At 41.2% G+C, this 21,085-nt stretch overlaps 1 pseudogene; it reads right to left on the bottom strand.

Annotated features, from left to right (window-relative positions):
* Nucleotides 1–8,571: 8,571 nt before the first annotated feature.
* On the bottom strand, nt 8,572–16,082 carry LOC128572556 (zinc finger protein 286A-like; annotated as a pseudogene).
* Nucleotides 16,083–21,085: the final 5,003 nt, after the last annotated feature.

Raw genomic sequence — 21,085 nt, 5'->3', positions numbered from 1 at the left:
GTGCTAGGATTACAGGCATAAGCCACTGTGCCTGGCTAATGATCCCAAACTACTGAGTACAAGCAGTCCTCCCACCTTGACCTACAGAATTGCTAGAATTCTGTAGGTTGAACCAACCAAGGTGACCTAGAAAAGCTTTTAAATGCTACAGCAATGTTGTATACAAAATTGAATGTCTAATTCTTTTATTCTTGTTTTGAAATTTCATATTAGTGTGTATCTTATTCAGGGTAGTATTTTCAACCTCAATTTATTGTGTATGGTTTAGTTTCACCTATGTATTATAATATTAGATAAAATTACAGCTCATATATACTTTAATATGTGCTTCAATTAAAATATGAATTTTCTATATGTCTACTATTAATTATAACTGTTTTTTTCCCTATCACTATTACCCAAAATTTGTTTATGAGGTTTTTTTTGTTTCTTTATTTGGAGACAGAGTATCACTTTTTTGCCCCCAGTAGAGTGCCATAATGTCATAGCTCACAGCAACCTCTAACTCTTTGGCTCAAACAATTCTCTTGCCTCAGCCTCCTGAGTAGCTGAGACTACAGGTGCCATCCACAACACCCAGCTATTTCTAGAGATGGCCTCTCACTTTAGCTAAGGGTGGTCTCGAGCCTGTGAGCTCAGGCAATCGGCCCACCTTGGCCTCCCAAAGTGCTGAGATTACAGGAATGAGCTATTGTGCCTGGGCTATGTGTTATCTCATATATTTTTTCTCCTTGTTGCTTTTTAATGGTTATTATATCCCATCTAGGTAAATAGCCATGATAATTGTTTTAATCTTACCTTGTGTTTATTTGTAAATTTGTTTTTTTGTTTGTTTGTTTTGTTTTGTTTTTGAGACAGAGTCTCATTTTGTCACCCTGAGTAGAGTGCCACGGCATCATGGCTCACAGCAACCTCACATTCCTGGGCTCAAGGGATCCTCTTGCCTCAGACTCCCAAGTAGCTGGGACTGCAGGCACCTGCCACAACATCTGGCTATTTTTAGAGATAAGATCTCACTCTGGCTCAGGCTTGTCTCATACTCATGAGTTCAAGCAATCCAACCCCCTCAGTTTTCCAAAGTGCTAGGATTACGGGTGTGAGCTGAATCTGGCTATATTGATGAATCTATATTCTCTTTTTTGAGAGGAAAAACGTTTTGCAATTTGCAGATAATTGGGGGGAAACTTTTGTAACTATTTTAGTTATTGTCACAGACCCTATGGCCCTGGTCTCAATCACGGCAGGAAGGAACCAGGCCTGATGTGGATTAGAAGTACAAGCTTGTAGGAGGTGTGATAACCTCGATTGCAAGGTAGCCCTGAACAACCTCTACAGTAGCCTTTTATTGAGACAGTACAAAACAGGTGAGGGAAGTATTAGACAATGACTGTGTGCCTAAGGATGGCCTAGGGCTTGGGCTCTTTCTCTGCAATGAACACCTGAGGATGAATTGCCCTAGGGTCCATCCCCAACTGCAAATCATCTTGCTCAGAGGTTGTCTGGCTCTTGGTGTCCTGTACATTCCCCCCCCCCTAGTGTATTAATGATATTTCTGGATAGGCAAGGGAGAAAATCTGTCATTGGTTATTCCAGCCATTCTCCTTACTGGAGAGCTTTCCTTCCTGCTAAGTAAAAGAAACAAAAGGGCATGTAAGTATAACAAAATTACACCAACAGAACCAATCCAGGTATAAGGGAAACTATTTTAGCCAAACTAGGCATAGGGGGAAACATGTCCCCTTTGTGCTAATCACCACCCAACTACATACTATGGGCTGACCCATAGGGCCCATGACAGTTCCATGGGAAGTATTAACCACCACCCAAAGTTATGTTAGGTGGGGAAAGAGCTGTACCAAACTCGGACCCTTTCCAAAGAGCAGTATAACTTTAAGTAAAGATTAGGTGCTCAACTGAAACAGATATAAATCCAACAAGTGAAATTCTCTTATCTTAGCCAATACCAGTATAACCATTACCCTGAAGCCTGCGGTTTGAGGTCTTTGCTGTACATCCTAATCCTAAGGTTTAGAGAGAATGCATACTAAGCTTACCTAGGGCTTGTTATTTAGCCCAAAATACTGAAATCTTGTATCAATCTTCCTATTCTGCATAGAAGCTCCAACTGCCTCTTAGGAAAACAGGATGCTGACTGCTTTTAACTGTTTCCTGCTAATGATGGATGGTGATATGGGAGAGCCAGCTAGAGTTCCCACAGAGGAGATTGATCTAGGGTTTCTCTGTTATGGAATTACCTAGGTTCCAAAAATCAGGATCCTGTAAGTAAGAGAAAAGTTAGTGAAAACAAATTTGTTAAAGCCTTGGCAAGGTTTTCTGCTCATTTCAAGGCTTAATCCAGCAGGCTGGTAACCACTGCTTCTCTTGATGTTTTGTAATAATATGAGCAGAACCTTGACCTCAATGCAGTACATAGCCAGGCTTCCACTCTGAGATGTCAGGTTTTCTATAAAAAAAAAACAGTTTGTTGTATTAGAGAGGATGGTAAGTGAATGAGAGATGTCCAGTGGTGTTCTATAGCTGTCTTTCCATCATTGCTTGTGGCAGAATCTTCTACTGGTAATGCTTGAAAGGCTTCTGCTGATTACAGACAGTAACAGAAAAAGCAAAACGTGGTCAATCCTCAGGATGCAGGTATATGGTTAAAAAAAAAGAACAATTGTTTTAGTCAATAACATACAAATACCAATTGAAAAGAATCAGAGGGTAAAGGAAGTCCTAATTGCAGGGGTCCCATGGGTATAATAGTTTTGTTAACTTTATGAAGGTCAGTGAGTATTCTCCAATTGCCTGATTTCTTTCTTATCACAAAAACAGGAGAATTCCAAGGGATGGTAGAGGGCTTGGTATGCCCTTCCTCCAATTGTTCCTATATTAGTAATTTTGAAGCATGCAGTTGTTCCATAGTTAACAGTCACTGCTCCACCCACACTGGATTACTACTCTTCCAGGATAACCTGAGAGCTATTTTGGGCAGTGGCCTCTATGCTAAATTTTCCATTTGCAAAGAATTAACATGAGGGTATGTTATGGTTATCACAGCATTCCATTGCTAGAGCAAATCACAACCCATAGGTTAATAGGAATGTTGACTATATATGGTCGAATTTGAGCATTCTGCTTATCTGGCCCCAAGCAGGTCAAAGGCAAAATACTCCGAAAAATTGAATCTAGAGTTCTGATGCTGACAAAAGTAATATCAACAATTTGTTTCAGCCATTCCCTGGGCCACTGACTTAGAGCCATAACCGAAACATTGGCGCCCAGGTCTAACAGGCCAGTAAAGTTTTTATCCTTCAGAGTAAGAGTCAATTGAGGCCTACTCTTATTGACAGACATTTGCCGGAAAATATGGCTTGTGTTACCAGGCTCATAAGTATGTTTTTCCCCAGTACCTTGTAACTTAATGTGTGGTAGGAATAGTAATTGAGCAATCTTTTGTCTGGTCAAAATTTGAGTTGGTTAATTTAGCGAGATCATGATCTGTATTTCCCCTAAGTAATTACCATCAATAACATCTGTGTGGATGAACATTCCCTGAGATGCTAATTCACTTTTCTGAAGCAATAATCCAACAGTACCTGGGGGAGGAGGACCACACACTTCTATTTTCAATTCTTTTGCTCCCATACTGGGAAGCAAAAAGGACATTATCATATACTGGTAAGTCCAAAGCAACACTGCCTGAGGTGGTGTGTAAAAGAGACTGAACAGAGTGAAATTGCTGGTGAATGAGTAGATTCTCAGACATGTATTCTTTGCCTGAGGGCCCCAGATGGGGCCTGCCTACTAGTTTTTCTGCGATAAAGGTGTTTCCTTTTTATCGAACTGAGAGTAGCACTCACTCGCCCAATGGGGTGCTTTATTACACCTGGGACACAACCCAGGGGTTTCCATTTGCTGTAAGTCTTTTTTCTATAGTCATTGATTTTTCTATAGATCTTCCCTTTACAACACTTGTTTCTCCTATGTCCCAGTTTTCCACAGTTATGACATCTAGGATGATATGGACTGACCCCTTCTTTTAAAGTGGCAGCAAGTAAATTAGCCTTGTGGGATTCCATTCCTATATCAGCACAAGCCTGTATATATTCCTCTAAGGGAGCATTTTGTGCTCACAAAGGTCACAAGGCCTTTTGACACTCAGAGTTAGCATTCTAAATGCTAAAGTTTAGAAAATCATGTCTCTGAGCTCCATGTAGGCAACGGCCTATGGACTGCAGTTTTTAATCGGGCTAGAAAGTCAGTATAAGGTTCATTCCCCAACTGCATTATCTTAATGAAAGATTTAGAGGTATCTCCAGGAGACTGAACATTTTCCCAGGCCCTAAGACAACACAGCCTTGTCTGGACTATGGCTATGTCATCGTACTGAAGTTGATTCAGAATCCCCAGCCACTGACCAGACCCAGTGAGCTGTTCTGATGTTATAGGGAATCCTCTCTGGTGGTTTTGGCGACTTATCAGATCAGCTTCCTCCTTCCACCAGGTTTTGAACTGTAAATATTGTCCAGACTCAAGAACAGTTCTGGCTATCATGTTCCAGTCATAAGGAATGAGCTGCTGCTCTTGTGCAAGCCCCTGTAACAGACCTCTAGAAAACAGGGAATGCATACCATACTGTGCAATGGCCCATTTCAAATCTTTTAGAATTGCAAAGATAATCATATGGTGATCAAACAGTTCACCCCCTAGAGGGTGTTGCAGATTGGGAGGAATATCAGTGACTGTAACTGGAAGTCACCAGTTTTACACCCTTCTACCACAGCCTTCATAACAGAAGTCACAGGCAGTTCATTTATATAGGGAGTCAGAGAGAGCAATATTGGGTGCTCTAAGTTGGTATTTATGACTGTGAGACTATTTACCTGGTCTTCCAATTGTTTGATCTGAGTGGCCATAATGGCCACAGAGGTAATCCCTTGCTTATTCATGTCTGTATCATATACTTTGTCCCCTGAGGAAGGACCACAAAAACTTTCATATGCTCTTGATTCCCAGTTCTCCTTAGGTCCAGATTCCCACTGAACCTCACTATTCTCCTCACAAATTCTGCTTGAACATCAACTTCTTCCTCAGTTTCTAATTCTTGAGACTCTCCAAACAGAAAGTTACCCATTGTTTTCTCTAAATGTCTTCGCTTATTTACCAAAGGCCTCATTCCAAGCAAGGTTCCCTAGATTATAGATTGGCCAAAGGTCCCACTTGCCCTGAGCAGAATTTCCCTTTGGACTTCATCCCACTGTCTGCCAAAGGCTTCACTTACTTCCAAGTGTCCCTTTCCCCTTCAGTCCATGCCTCCAGGGTCCTGTTGTGTCCTGCTGGATCCTGCCCAATATGCCAGATGTGACAACCCCTATGGCCCTGGTCTCAATCACTGCAGGAAGGAACCAGGCCCGATGTGGATTAGAAGTACAAGCCTTCAGGAGGTGGGCTAACCTTGATTTCAGGGTAGCCCTGAGCAACCTCCGCAGTAGCCTTTTATTAAGACAGTACAAGACAAGTGAGGGGAGTATTAGACAATGGCTGCCTGCCTAAGGATGGCCATGGGCTTGGGCTCTTTCTCCACAATGAACACCTGAGGATGAATTGCCCAAGGGTACACCCCCCAGCTGCAAATGATCTTGCTCAGAGGTCATCTGGCTCTTGGTGTCCTCTACAAGTTACCTTATTAAATTTTTTATTTCGATAAACACAAAATTTACTACATTCAGTCTTTCTAAGTGCACTTTCTAAGCCTTAAGGTTTGTCCTCATGATTGGATATGGCAAGATGTTCTGCTTTAATACTGGAGAATTAGCTTAACACCCGTAGCACAGTGGTTATGGCACCAGTCACATACACCAAGGGTGGCAGGATCAAACCGAGCCCGGGACAGCTAAACAATAATAACAACTGCAACCAAAAAATAGCCAGGCATTGTGGCAGGTGCCTGTAGTCCCAGCTACTTGGGAGGCTAGGGCAAGAGAATTGCTTTAAGCCCAAGTGTTTGAGGTTTCTATGAGCTATGATGCCATGGCAGTCTACTGAGGGTGACAAAGTGAGACTTGTCTCAAAACTAAAACAAAAGCAAAAACAAGTCTCAGGGCTGGCCACATACACCAGGGTTGGCACTGTCTTCTTTGATATGACATCACATGCATAAGCAACAACAACAACAATCATTCCTTTTTTCCTTTTTTTTTGGTTTTTGGCCAGGGCTAGGTTTGAACCCGCCACCTCCGGCATATGGGACCGGCGCCCTTACTCCTTGAGCCACAGGTGCCGCCCAACAATCATTCCTTTTTAATGTTAGTCATGCCTTAATGTTTATCTGGCCCAGACCAACAAGTTCACATTTGCTAGCACCAAAGGACTTGATTAATCTTGGACTATTATCTTTATTTGAATTGTACAATCAACCTGATGTTAATGAACCAACAGGGGAATTAAATGTTGGTTGCCCTGCAGATAGACAATTACTGAGACAACCATGATTGTTAATAAAAAAATAATTTATTGGTCAGTGCCTGTGTCTCAAGGAGTAGGGTGTTGGCCCCATATGCCAGAAGTAACAGGTTCAAACCCGGCCCCAGCCAAAAACTGCAAAAGAAAAAAAAAGATTTATTTCAGAAGACATGTCAACTGGGAGTGGGAGGCACAGATTACCTCAAATCCACCTTTCTGATTAGAAAGGTCAATGAGTTTTTATGGAGGTAAAAATGAATAATGAATAAGGGGAGTGAACTCCATTATATGTTTGGGGCAGAGTACAGGGCATGCAACCACAGTGAGGAATCATGTTAGTAAATACATCCCATAAACAAGAAATGTATAAAATCCCTCCTCAGAGTGAGAATTTTAGTGTTATAATGAGCTAGGGCTTCATAGTGGTCATTCTTTTACCCCTGTGTTCATGGTCAGTGGCTCGTGAGCACAATCTGTGCTGGTGTATCACTCATCTTGTCTTTCTCTGGACAATCAGGTAGGGTAAAGCTCTGCAGTGATCTCAGGGCTGCAAGGAGATTCTGATGTTCCTGGGATGAAACTCAAAACAGTTGCATCAGTGAACAGAAAGTTACAAAGTTCTGCTCAGCAACTTGTTGTGAGAGCTCTCTGTTTCTTCTCTCCTTTCTCTAAGGCTGCAGTTGCTGAGCTATTGAGGCTGAGATAACACTCACTGTTTCAGTCCTGTCGCGTCCAGACCCCTAAGCTGCCTGCTTCAGTCATAACATGAACACTGAAAACTCCTTTGGAATATGAGGCTACAGAGACACTTGAGAATTATAAAATGTTAGTGATAAAGCCAGTGCCACTAACAACTTCTAACAACTATGACAGGGTCCTCCCTGGTCTGGGCCATATATTTCCCACAGTGATGCCTGCATCAGCCTCCTGGCTGGGCTTCTATCAGTTTTTATTTCTACGTTTACTTTACTTCCAACTTACTAATGCCATTAGCCCAAGTTTGACCAAGAGTGGTGATTCATACTTGTAATCCTAGCACTCTGGGAGGCCAGGATGGGTGTATTGCTTGAGCTCAGGAGTTTGAGAGCAGCCTGAGAAAAAGGAGACATCATCCCTACTAAAAAAATAAGGAAATTATCCAGACATTGTGGTAGTCCTATTGGATTAGAGTTTTATCACCATGGACCTCTTTAACTTTATTTTTTGACACAGAGTCTTACTTTGACACCCTTGATAGAGTGCCTTGGCATAACAGCTCACACCAACCTCAAATTCCTGGGATAAAACAATGCTCTTGCTTCAGCCTCCTGAGCACCTGGAACTACATGTGCCAGCCACAACACCTGGATATTTTTCTAGGAACTGAGTCTTGCTATGGCTTAGTCTGGTCTCGATCTTATGAACTCAGGCAATCCACCTGCCTCAGCCACCCAAGTGCCAGGATTACAGGTGTGAGTCACCCTGCCCAGCCTCAGATACCCTTTTTATATTTTTTTATTGTCTGTCCAATAGAGCTAAAACTTTACTTAGACATTACATTCTCCACCTCTTTTTCTGAGAAATGAGCCAAATTATTATTATTATGTTATATGCATTATTTTCTTTTTCTTTTTTTTTTTGTAGAGACAGTCTCACTTGATTGCTCTCGGTAGAGTGCCATGGCATCACAGCTCACAGCAACCTCCAACTCTCGGGCTTAGGCGATTCTCTTGCCTCAGCCTCCCAAGTAGCTGGGACTGCAGGCACCCGCCACAACGCCCAGCTATTTTTTTGTTGCAGTTTGGCCGAGGCTGGTTTTGAACCCGCCACCCTTAGTATATGGGGCTGGCACCCTACTCACTGAGCCACAGGCGCCACCCATATGCATTATTTTCAATTCTATATATTTTTTTCTATCTTGCTTTTTCAGAATAAAGTGTTTTGGAGTATCTGTGTGTACCTATGATATTTTTATAAATAATCAAGGTCTAGGAACTTTTATCTCCAATAAATATCTTCAATTTTGTGACTTTAAATTTCTAGGCTAAATATTGTTTTTATGTAATGCAAAAGGTAGCTCATGTAACTTTTTTTTTTTTTATAGAAAACTAAGGGTCCATTTAATGTCAAGAATAAAAAGAAACAGAAATTTGATTAACAAAATAGTCAAGATCTTGACACATTTTCTACATCAGGGTTACTCCCAGGGAAATGGAAAATGAAAGGTCTTCACAGAAGAGGGATGACAATTAGATACATCTATCACCAACATAATTCATATGAACACAACTTAGAATGTTCTGTAAATATAAATAGCTATGTTCATCACATTAGACAGCAGTTTTCAGAGAGGAAGGGAATCCCAAACAGCATTCAACTCTTAATCCTTTAGTTTTAAAAATTAATATAAAAGGACTAGAGGAATAGCACCATCTGAATATCTAGATCACTACCAGGATTCAAAGAGTAACAAATAAAACTGTTGTGTCTTCCTGATTATTACATAAACCCTAAGGCTAACCTACCATATAAGAATTCCCTTACCAAGTGAGAGGCTGCAACAAAGCTCTGACATGACCAAAAGAGGGGAAAATTAGATTTCACAATGTTTATACTGATACACACACAAAAGGATTTCTTGAATTTCTGTGAATACCTATTTGAGAAGTTGTTGATTAAAATTTGGGAATCTCTGGCTTAAAGTTTTGATAATTATTAAATTAATAGAAAAAGGAAGTCAAAGGCTCAAATCTTATGCAAATAAAATTAGATGTAGAGAACAGACCCACAAGTCTGTAATATGGATCTTCCACCAAAACCTCAGGTATTTACTGATAAAACCAACTTACATTTCTTCACATTCAGTAACCTTTTTTAGGGTTGCTCTTCAGCATGAATTCTTTGATGTCTGATGAGGGATGACCTGCACTTAAAGCTTTTCCCACACTGATTACATCTAAAGGTCTTCTCTCCAGTATGAGTTCTCTGATGTTGAATGAGAGCTGATGAATGAATGAAGGCTTTTTCACATTCATTATATTTATAGGGCCTCTTTCCAATATGAATTTTTTGATGCTTAGCAAAATTTGAACTCCGACTAAAGGTTTTCCCACATTCATTACACTTACAGGGTTTTTCTCCAGTATGAATTCTCTGATACTGAACAAGATGTGTACTCTGACTGAAAGTTTTTCCACATTTGCTACATTCATATGGCTTTTCTCCAGTATGAATTCTCTGATGCTTAGTTAGGGATGAGCAATGGCTAAAGGCTTTTCCACATTCTTGACATTTATAGGGTTTCTCTCCAGTATGAGTTCTTTGATGTTTAATGAGTGCTGAGGAATGAATGAAAGCTTTATCACATTCTTTACATTCATAAGGCTTCACTCCAGTATTAATCAACTGATGCTGCACAAGATGTGTACTTCGGTTAAAACCCTTCCCACACTCATTGCATTCATAAGGTCTCTCTCCAATGTGAATTCACTTATGTATTGCAAGGGATGAGCTTTCTGTGAAGGTTTTCTTGCATTCACTGCACTCAAAGAGAATTCTAGTATGAGTTCTCTGATGTTTAGTTAAATTAGCTCTGTGGCTAAAAGATTTCCCACATTCATCACAGGTATATGGTTTCTCTCTAGTATGGACTCTCTGGTGTCAAATGAGCACTGAATGGTAGGTGAAGAGTTCACCACAATCATTACATTTATGAGGCTTTTTCTCTTTATAATTCCTCTGCATTTTTATTAAGTTTGATTTCTGTTTCAATCTGTTTTCAAGTGAATGAAAGGCCCAGGATCCTTTGGGAGTTCTGGGGTCAGTCACAAGGACAGATTTCTGACTAAAGTTCTTCCAGTACACATCATGCTTATGATCTCCTTCTTCAGGGAGTGAATTCACATGAGCAAGCATTTCCCTCAAATGTCTTTCCTGATTTCCTTGCTGATTCTCTAACCAATTTTTACATTCAACAGCTGTTTCAAAGTTGGAGTCATACTCTTCTTTGTCAGTCTGACTATAAATGCAACCTGGCATGACTCTTCTTTGGAAAAATCTTGCATTGAAGCTGAATATTTGCTCTTGGGTCTAGCCTCCACGTCTGAAAAACATTGGAAATGCAAATTCCTTTGTTTTTTTTTTATGTGTTCAACAAAAATGCAGTTCTGAAATAGGTAAGAAAAGTGAACAGCATGCCTTCAAGGAACAAGTTGATTTGACTCTCGATGGTGACTTGCAAAGATGGAGGGAAATAAATGTTCTGTATATGTAGAGAAAATGAGTACACTCTATATAGGGAAGTCAGAAGAGGGGAAAGATGACCAGACAGAGTGAAGAAGAAGAGAAGCAGATGAAGTAATCTATCAATGGATGAGTGGGCAATAAATACAATAGATCAGGAAGGAGAGAAACAACTTTACATACAATAGCTACAGATGTAATAAATATCTATACAGTTATCAATTTATATCACAAAATCTCAAGACCAGAGATGCTGGCGTGGATGCGGAGAAAAGGGAACACTTCTGCACTGCTGGTGGGAATGCAAATTAATACATTCCTTTTGGAAAGATATATGGAGAATACTCAGAGATCGAAAAATAGATCTGCCATTCAATCCTGTAATTCCTCTGCTGGGCATATACCCAGAAGACCAAAAATCACAACATAACAAAGATATTTGTACCAGAATGTTTATTGCAGCCCAATTCATAATAGCTAAGTCATGGAAAAAGCCCAAGTGTCCATCGATCCACGAATGGATTAATAAATTGTGGTATATGTATACCATGGAATACTATGCAGCCTTAAAGAAAGATGGAGACTTTACCTCTTTCATGTTTACATGGATGGAGCTGGAACATATTCTTCTTAGTAAAGTATCCCAAGAATGGAAGAAAAAATACCCAATGTACACAGCCCTACTATGAAACTAATTTGGGACTCTCACATGAAAGCTATAACCCAGCTACAACTTAACAATAGGGGGAAGTGGGAAAGGGGGGGTGGGTAGAGGGAGGGGAATCGGTGGGATCACACCTGTGGTGCATATTATAGGGGTATTTGCGAAACTTGGTAAATGTAGAATGTAAATGTTTTGGCACAGTAACTGAGATAACGCCGGAAAGGCTATGTTAACCACTGTGATAAAAATGTGTCAAATGGTTTATGAAGTGAGTGTATGATGCCCCATAATCATATCATTGTATACAGTTATGATTTAATAAAAAAAATTAAAAAAATAAAAAAAAATAAATTGATAACTGTATAGATATTTATTACATCTGTAGCTATTGCATGTAACTTTTATGGTTGTTGTAGAAGCTTAGAATTTTCATCACAAAAATTAATATAAACATGTTTTAATTTCTCATAAAGAAATTATTAGAGGTGAAACAGTGGCTTGTGTCTGTAATCCTCACACTCTGGAGTCTGAGACTGGTAGATCAGCTGACCTTAGACTTTCAAGACTAGCTTCAGCAAGACAGACACCCTGTCTCTACTAAAAATAGAAAAACTCACCGGGCGTAGTAATGAACACCTATAGTCATGGATACTAGAGAGGGTGAGGTAGGAGGATAGCCTGAGGCCAAGAGTTTGAGGTTCCTGTGAGCTATGACACCACAGCATTCTACCCAGGGTGACAGAGTAAATCTCTGTCTATAAAAAAGGAAATTATTTACTTTTGTTAGGTATGATAGCAATGTTTTCCATAAGATTTTGAGAAATTCCTAGATGTAGTTAGTGAAATACCTACAAATGAAATAACGTGTGGCTTAACGCCTGTAGCTCAGGGGCCAGAGCACTGGCCACATACACCGGGGCTGGCAGGCTCAAACCCCATAACGACTACAACAACAATAATAGCCGGGCGTTGTGGTGGGTGCCTATGGTCCCAGCTACTTGGGAGGCTGAGGCAAGAGAATTGCTTAAGCCCAAGAGTTTGAGGTTGCTGTGAGCTGTGACACCAGGGCACTCCACCAGGTATGACATGGTGAGACTGTCAAAAAAAAAAAAAAAGAAAGAAAAGAAAAAAGAAGAAATAATGTGATTTGTTATATTTACTTTATGTGACTAGGGTGAGTGAAGTTGGTTTTTCCATGTAAAGATGAGATAATGAAACGTTTGGAAGTATCCTGACTGGTAGTACTTGTGATGGGTTTCATTATATAAATATTTCTACTATTGTGCAAATGTGTTTATCATAATACTTGAATAAAGAAAATGAAATGTTTTAATAAAAATGTGTAACATACTGCTCATTATCCCCTTTTCATTAAAAATTTTTCTTGCAGATTATAATACTCAATTTTGAGATTTGTCACCAGATCTGAGTGTGACAATTGTAGGTGAATGAGTAGCAGACAGTTTGGCATTACAATTGGGAAGAGAACACTCTAAATGTCCCTCCAAGTGTGGACAGTGACATTTCCAAAAGTATTTGTGCAGGATTGTCTATGTGCGTGGTACTGAGAAATGTCATTCTCTCCTTGATCACACTATTATATTTTCCTAACAGTCTGTGAGTTAGAGCAGGGTGTCTTCTAGAAGTTAAAGTAGAAGGAGCCCTGTGATGTGCCAGACCCACACCCGGGTGCTGAGTCCTGCACAGGTGCAGGGCCAGCCCAGCCTTAGTTGCCACTTCTGGCTCCAAGTCTCTGGTTACCCTGTTCAACCCCAAAGTGTCTGCTGCTTGGTGCAAGCCACAGCAGGAAAACCAGTGTTCATTTTGAAGACTCAAGACCTGGTAGGTTGGGTTAATTAGTTGGGAGTTGCTAATCCCTTGAGGTTGTGAATGTACTTATTTAAGTTCAGGTACTTCTCAGAAACCTAGATCTTGCACCAGCCTGGCCTGTCTAGTCACTGTGGTCAAGTGAATTAAGTGTATATCCTACCCTTCCAGTGTATTTGCAGAGTTACATAACCAAACTACTGGGGTTCTTCCCTCTAGTGGCCCCATTAATTTTTGTTCAGTGTATGATTTCTGGCAGGGAGATGGGTCCCCACAAAGCAGTGTGTACAAGTGTGTGTCTACCAGTGGAAGTTCATGCTTGAAAACCCCTGCTCCCTCTTTGGGCACTATGCCTCCCACCCTTGGTCTGAAAAGAGATGGGAAAAAGAATGAAAGGACCCCTTATTTCTGACAAAAAAGTGTGTTCAGGTGTCACTTCTCTAAGGTTAGTGGAGTCAGAGCCCTCAGAGCTGCACTTCAATGTAGCAGAAACTGGCCACATGCTGTTCTGACTAGAGCTCTGCTCTACATTAAACACATAGAATGAATTTCAAAGATATAGAAGTGAACAAAGTAATTCCTTAATATCATTTTCCTAATCAAATAGCAAAACAATATTTTGGATATATTGTGTTAAATAAAACATAACAATCAAGTTAACCTAATTATTTTTCTTTTCTTTCATGAAGCTATTAGAAAATTTGAAGTGACACACGTGGCCCACTTTTTGCAGTTTTTGGTGGGGGCTGGGCTTGAACTCACTGCCCCCGCCCGCGGGGAATTCAACGGGGACCTGGGAAACAAAGGGTCAGTCGAATGAGGGAAGAAGAGACACGAAAGAATGAGAGCAAGTCAAGAGTCTGATCAAGCTCCGAAGACTTTATTTTTTCAGCTGGGCTTATAAGCATTCAAATGAGGAAGTAACTAAGGGCTATTTCTAACAGGGCGGGGAGGGGGCTAGTTTCTGGAAAATTACTAGGAGAAGGAGCCTAAGGCGGGGTGTGCATTTTTGAGGAGATATGTAAGGGGAAAGTACCGTTGCTGTTTACGGTTGAATTCCTGAGAATAGTTTGCTCCTAAAATCAAGATAGCAAGGGGCATTCTTGTGACATGTTTTGGCTCCCAGCAACTCACCACCTCCGGCATACAGGGCTGGAGCCCTACCTCTTTGAGCCACAGGCCACCCCTCACTTTTTATTTCTACTGGACATGCTGCCTTAGAGGACTGCCTCCCTCTTGAAGGTCAGGCAGCCTCCTCAAAAGACCAGAGTCCAGTAAATAAAAAAGAATCTCAAACTTCAAATAATTGTTAGTATGTTGTTTCCATTTCTGAAAAACACATATTTACTCTGTATGTATACATATGTGTATATATACATATACATATATATCCATATATAAGTAAGATTTATGAAAGGATCTAATTCATTTTCAGGGCTAAATACCAAATATCCTCCAGGCAGAACTGCCTTCCAGAGCAGACACGTGGCCTGCATTAAAAGGAACTATAGCCTCTGTTAGATAAAGTCCAAGTAGTAGTGCAGCCCTTAGCCAGGAGGTGTACCATATACCACCACCACATTTTGCCCATCATTTTGCAGTGTAAATGCCACCTCCTGCATGAAGCTTTCTGGGATTGCCAATCCCCTCACCAGAGACTGGCAGGAATTTAATCCTCCTCAGAACAGCCACAGCATTTGCTTGTAACACCCCAAACCATTCATCTATCTAGTTATTAAATTATTCCTGTGCATGTTTTCATCAAGATATGATGATGTATATTGAAAATGCCTGAGGCCAGGCGTGGTGACTCACACCTGTAATCCTAGCACATGGGAGGCCGAAGCAGGTGGATTGCCTGAGCTCACCGGTTTGAGGCCAGCCTGAGCCAGAAGGAGACCTTTTGTCTGGCCTCTGAAAACAGCCAGGCATTGTGGCGGGCGCCTGTAGTCCTGGCTACTTGGGAGACTGAGGCAATAGGATGGCTTGAGCCCAAGAGCTTGAGGTTGCTGTGAGTTAAGATGTCATGGCACTCCCACTTTTCACAAAGTGAGATTGTCTCAAAAGAAAAAAAAGGAAAGAAAAACAAGATAAAAGAAAAAGACAATGCCTCGAAAGCAGGGTCTAACTCTTATTAATAGGTTCCCAAGCCTAGGACAACGTAAACACTCAGTAAATATATTTTCATTCATTCAGTTCACATTTGTTAAACAGCTACTCTGTGGTAAGTAGGTGGTCCTGGAATATCTAGATGAAAAATATTATGGTCCTTGTTCTAAACAAAAAAAAAAAAACCCAAAACACAATAAACTCCAGCCAAAAAACTGTTGGGATTCTGGTCTCATTCAGCTGCTTGTCTTATTGCATCTCTTGTCACTCAAAGCCAGAGGGGTGGGATCTGCGGCCCTATCCAATCTGCATCAACAATTATCCAATCAGTTGCACCGTCTGAAAGTAGAGGTGGATCCAGGATCTGGGGCAGGGTTTTCCTCTTGCTCTGGGCACCAAGCTGTGGTCTTTCTTCATTGTGGCATCTCCCGGAGGACCCAGGTGTCTCTGCTGCAGCTTCTCTCACCTTGTGACCTCAGGTCCTGGGAGACCTGTAAGGAAGTCGGAGTGACACCCTGGAAACAGAGAAATGGTGAGTATGTTGGACTAGGTGTCCTGAGAGTGGGAGCTGTCTGGTTGAAGACAAAAGTGGCTGTGGCCAGACCAGGGGCCGTGTCACTTTAGCTTTGAAATCTTAAAACAGTAGTGTGCCACTGGCACCTCTGGGAACTCTCTTGGCTAAGGTTGCTGTTGGGCAGGCAGCTGGGACCATGGGCATCCTGCTCCTTCCTTGAGTGGTTACCTCGACCACGTCCCAGAGCAATCTCTGAGCAGCTGTTTGCCTGCAGGACCACATCCCTCCAATGTGGTGACAATGGAAGGATCTTCAGGGTAGAATTTCAACTGGGTGTATGGGACCTGTTGAGGGGAAGGGCTGTGGCCAGTGGGAACCCCAATCCCTCCAGTCTTCATTAAAATAAACTGAGGTAATGTTAAAAGGTTAAAAAGTTTAATTTTTTGAACAAACAGCAGTTCATGAATAGCAGGACCCTCAGCCATGAGTTGTAATTCGGGGGCTCCAGGTTGGAGGGGAAGGGTGATTGAAGGGAAGGCGCATAAGGTTCATAAGGAACCAAACCAAATTCAAGAACTGACTGGGTATGGTTATTCCTTCACCTTATTTGAACTTTTCAGGTGACTCTTTCCTGGTTTTGTAACCTGAGAATTAGCAGTTTGTGCTTGGTTAAGCCTAAGTTTTGTGTCATGCTAAGTTGATGTTGGGGTGCAGCAAATGATTCTTCCACCAATTGTAGCTTAGGCGTGCTGAGTGTTTTTAAAAATGGAAAAGCTTTTCTGAAATAAGCCTGAATATTGAGGTCCTTATAACTTAGTATTGATTGCTTCCCTCACCCACAAGAGTAGGGATGAACTCTCTAAAATGTCCTTATGCAACAAATAAAGCTTCTTAATAAGAGAAAAACAGTTGCCTTCTATTGCTTTCCTGTTACCACTTTACCCAGTGCAGTTGAAAAATCCAGTCATTCTTGGAGGATGATTTTTTTTCCTCAACCAAGTTTCTGTCTCTCAAGTTCATTCAGATTCCTAAAAGATCCTTTGCAAAATAGTTTATTTCCCACTGGTCCATTCATTTTCTAATCACTTTTTGGCCTTCATGGGAATGGTGTTTATCCCCATCTCTTCTTTATGAAAAAGAGTCTTTAAGCTTCTGTACCCCAAGGGGAGGTTGGCCTAATCTCTCAGTGATTTCCCCACATTAATGATTTTTTTGTATGCCTTTCTATCTTGAATATGCCATTGTGTCAAAGAATGAAAGGGAAGGGTTTCCCTTGGCCTTTGCATTAGTGCAGCTGTTCTCAACCTGTAGGTTGTGACCCCTTTGTTCAATGTGTAACAACATGGGTATTAGGAAGGTTGAGAAACCCTGCATTAGTGAGAAGTGTGAAAAACCTCAGTTGTTCAGTTGGTCCTGCACATGGAATGGGAAAATCTCTCTAGGGAAAGATTAGAATATAAAAGTGCTCATTGATTTGCTATTAGAGGGAAGAAAATGGGGGATGATGTGAGAAAAACAAATGAGAACAAGTAGTGAGTGAAGAGAAGATGAGAGGAGAGAAAGTAGGGAGACAGTTGGGCATCTCAGAGAATGAAAGGAAGAATGGCCAGGGTGAGGTGTGGTGGGTTCAGAATTTAGTGGGGGGCGAGGAGATGATTGCAGCTGAACTCACAAGGTATTGTGAATGTGAACACTGTGTAGTTTTGAATGCAGATATTTTCCACGTGTTTCCAATCCTTTGATCTGATTGTTCCTGCTGCTTCCTTCCACCTGGGCCATTTAGGCTTACAGGACAAATTCTAAAAGATAAAGGAGCCAAGGAAATGTAAAAAGAAAGAATTTCATTTCCTTTTGGTTTGTTGGGTTCCTGGTTGGTTTCCCAACCAGAAATGCACAGGGGGTGGGGATGCCATTGGCCAGAGAAGGAAGCCAGGCTGAGGGTTTTTTTTTTTTTTTTTTTTGAGTCAGAATCTCCCCGTGTTTCCTTGGGAAGAGTACTCTGGCATCCTAGCTCACAGCAACTTCAAAGTTTTGGTCTTGAGTCATCCTCTGGCCTTAGCCTTCAGAGTAGCTAGGACTACGGACATGTGCACAATGCCTGGCTAGTTTTTCTGTTTTTACTGGAGACTGTGTCTTGTTCTTACTCTGGCTGGTCTTGAATTCCTGAGCTCAAGGGAATCACCCACCTTGACTTCATAGAGTTCTAGGAATACATGAGTGAGCCACAGAGCCCAGCATAAGCTGACGAAGTATGGAAAGTCTTATTGAGAAGCTGAGTTAAAATAATATATTTTGAGAATCGATAATGATGATTTAATATTTTGAATCCTAACCTGTGTCGTGGTTCACTCCTGCAATCCTAGCACTCTTAGATAAGTTGATTGGTTGAGCTCAGTAGTTGCAGACAATCCTGAGAAAGAGTGCCAATCCATCTAAAAATAAAAATACTAGTTGGGCCTTGTAGTGGACATTGTAGTCACAGCTGCTTAGGAGACTGAGGTAAAAAAAATCTCATGTTCCTAAGAGTTTGAGTTTTCTGTGAGGATGGGTGCCAAGCATGCCTGGGCAACACAGTGAGACTCTTTCTCAAAAAGAAAGAAAATTGAAACATTGGAAGTATTCATTCAGGTGTTTTATTTTTTACTGTGAACTAAAGTAACTCTGAAGGCTCTCTGGTCAGTGACTGACTTTCTGGACATCCTCTTGGCCTAGAGGATTCCTAAAACTGAGTTGCTAGCCAAGAAGCTAGGAGAAAATATTTGCCTCATCGTTCCCCCCCTCCTTGAAGTCCTATATGACTCATTAACAGGCCTAAGGCTATGCAAGATCACAGGTCCTCAATATACATAATAAACCAATTGTGTCTGTCAGGCCTTTTGTCTTTCATTAATTTACCAGGTGTCAGAAGCATTCCTTTTCACTGACTCCTAGTCTTTTTTTTTTTTTTAATTAAATCATAGCTGTGTACACTAATGCATTTATGGGGTACAATGTGCTGGTTTTAAATACAATTTGAAATCTTTTAGACAGAGCTTACCTGTTTCAGTCAATTGTCAGCTAAGGAATTGTTGCGTGAATGTTTCTCAAGTGAATGGTGATTCAGAGAAATGAGTCCTGCAATGAAATAGTCTTTAAAATAAAGGGGGCCACTGCACTCTCATGGCAAGTGGTGACTGTATTTTCCACCACCTTTTATACCCATTTCTGCACATACACACTATAAATCGATAATCAATGACTTCATTTCACAAAATCGGTCTCATGACCAAGCTCAACTGAGCCCGGTGCCTAATAATCTACTGATTAACTGATACACATTCCATTACCTCATTTCAAAATTACTTTTTAAACTTTTAATTAACACCATGCCCTAAAAATACTTCACTTTAAACAAAGATAAAAGCTGCAGGGGAGGAGGTTGTTTGAATACTTAACCTCTTACTCAGCTATCTGGAGGCAGCAATCCATGTTCAGAGAACAAACTGCACATCTCACCAAGATATACAGTTGCCTGTATGCAGGCCACTGCCCCCTTCAACCACTGCCCCCTTTGTCTCCCAGGCATTTACTGCCTTCATGACTAGGTCAAAGATCATAATGAGGTACTATCCCCGTCTCTCACAGCAAGTTCTAAAAAAATTTTTTTACTGGCCTTTCTAGCATGGCTCAAGCAAAGGCATATATAGGCTTTCCACCTATAGGAATCATTAAACCCAACTACAAACTGTAAGTTCCCCCTTCAGAATGTTTCACCATTTGGGGCTGAAACCAAGGTATGTTTTTCAAGTATTGATTTATGACCTTACCTGTAATCCTTGTCTCCCCACAATATGTAAAACCAAACTGTAACCCCACCACCTCCAGTCCATTTGCCTCAGGTTTCTTGGGTGTGGCTTCAGGTCATGCTCCTCAAATTTGGCTCAGAATAAACCTTTAGCATGAGGGTACAAATGATTAGGTTCCATTGTGTTTCTGTGGTCAAGTGTCTGTTGTGGGTGTGCCCCTCGCCGAACAGTTGTGCCATGTACCCTTACACTACGCCCCTTTGCTGAGTGCACATCAATCCCCTTTCCTCCTCCCTTCTAATTTTTTGTATTATTTCACTGTACAGACCAACCTCTTACCATTAGTAATTTATAATTATAGAGGATACACAGAAAAAAAAAGTCTTAAAGAAACAAAGGCTTCAGCCATGTGTGGTGGCTCACCCCTGTAATCCTCACACTCTGGGAGGCCAAACATGGTAGATTGCTTGAGGTCAGGAATACGAGACCAGTCTCAGAAGAGCGAGACCCTCCTCTAAGAAATGTAGCCAGGCATTGTGCTGGGCGGCTATAGTCCCAGCTACTCAGGAGGCTGAGACAAGAAGACCGCTTAAGCCCAAGAGTTTAAGGTTGTTGTCAGCTATGATGGCCACAGCACTCTGCCGAGGGTTACATAGTGAGACTATCTCAAAAGATAAATAAATAAAACTGTTGAGCAGAAGGGACTCTGTGCTGTGTTTGCTTCCTCTAGCTGAGTGTTACTATAGTCTAGGAGAAGTAACACAAGCAATATATAAAATTGTTAAAGAAACTACTTCATATACCTACTTAAAACTTGCAAAATCTTAGGTAAACCCCAGATTTACTAATCATACCTGAAGTCAAACTCAACATACAAGAATTGTTGGAAGAAAAAGCAGTTTATTCAAGACCAACATGAGGTTGGCTAATGTTGGAAAGACCTCATGTTCCTCAGCTGACCGAAAGGGGAAAGGAACTTGGGAAACTATGTGCAGGAGCTTTCTATGTGTAGGTCCCCCTGGCTTGTTGCAGTGGTTTCTTGACATCTGACAGTCTCGCTGACATCACCTGGGTCACAACAGAAATGGAGGTTAAGTGCTCAGCATTTTCCTTCATGGGGAATTCTGCAATCTTGGTTCTATGGTTAATGGCTGAAAAACATGTTCCTGAAATTCTTAAACAAGGACATAAATAGCCATTGTAAAAAAACCTGACTATTGGCCTCATGATAGAGTAATAGCTGCTCTTGCAGGATCATATACTTACATGGGCCCAGGATACCAAATGCCTTGTGTGTGTATTAAAGCCTGGGAGCCAATGCTTAGCTAAGCGGTTCTCAGCCCAGGCGTCCAGGTGCAATTCCATAGCCCATTTGAAGAAATGCATCATCTGTGATTCCACCTTCCCACAGATTGTATTAGTCTGGGTTGTGTCATCCACATGGTTTTAATTAAATATCCCCAGGTGATGCTAAGGTTAGGTCAGTGTCAAGCATGAGAG

This window comes from Nycticebus coucang, chromosome 20, assembly GCF_027406575.1.
Source record: "Nycticebus coucang isolate mNycCou1 chromosome 20, mNycCou1.pri, whole genome shotgun sequence".
Taxonomy (NCBI): domain Eukaryota; kingdom Metazoa; phylum Chordata; class Mammalia; order Primates; family Lorisidae; genus Nycticebus; species Nycticebus coucang.
The sequence above is the reverse complement of the archived record's forward strand: the minus strand, read 5'-3'. Positions and strand labels throughout refer to the sequence as shown.